This window comes from Euprymna scolopes, chromosome 11, assembly GCF_053919585.1.
Source record: "Euprymna scolopes isolate OS-2025 chromosome 11, ASM5391958v1, whole genome shotgun sequence".
In the NCBI taxonomy this organism is placed as follows: Eukaryota; Metazoa; Mollusca; class Cephalopoda; order Sepiida; family Sepiolidae; genus Euprymna; species Euprymna scolopes.
The window spans coordinates 44719817-44720555 of NC_136492.1; positions in this window are offsets into that span (position 1 = coordinate 44719817).

Below are 739 nucleotides of genomic sequence, written 5' to 3' on the forward strand. Positions count from 1 at the left end.
AAACCGGTTTTCTTTTTTTGTTGTAGTCTATCTACTAGTTGGTCAGTTGTGTATAAATCCCAAGAGCGATAGAAACCTATGTCTGAAAGTGACACAATGAGATTGGAAATGTGCCACTGTACAACTCATGCTTTCTACCGATACAAGTTATGACAACAGGACCATTGCCAGTACCCTCAAATTTCAAATCCGGAGAGTTAAACGCTTGAGAGCATGCCTAGGTGATGAAAACAAAGTTTCTGTTACGGTCTTTGGTATGGTTTCAAGTGATGGCCACATCATGCCACCCTACATCTTCAAAGTTGGCTTGAAAGTCAACACCAAAGTACACCTGGATGTGCTGAAAAGTGTGGTGATTTTCTGGTGCAATCAGATGGTTGCTAGCAGACCCTGAATGTGGTAACAGGATTCTGCACCGGCCCACAAGTCCAAAGAGACCCAGACTTAACTTTAGGAGGAGTGCTACAATGTTGTATCCTTTTCTCACTGCCCCCCTCCTCAACGATCTGGATCTGCCAGACTACTTTGATCATATATCAAGAGTATCATCAGCATGACCCCCCACAACACCAAAGCCAGCCTGATCCAGCACTTATAGAAAAAGCATCCTCTCAGTTTCAGACTAGTATCAGGGCAGTGATTGAGATTGAAGGCGGCTACATTGAATAAATTTCAGCTCTACTACATAATCAAGTTACCTGAATTGATTCTTTTCAATAAAAGTTTTAAAATAAATCTG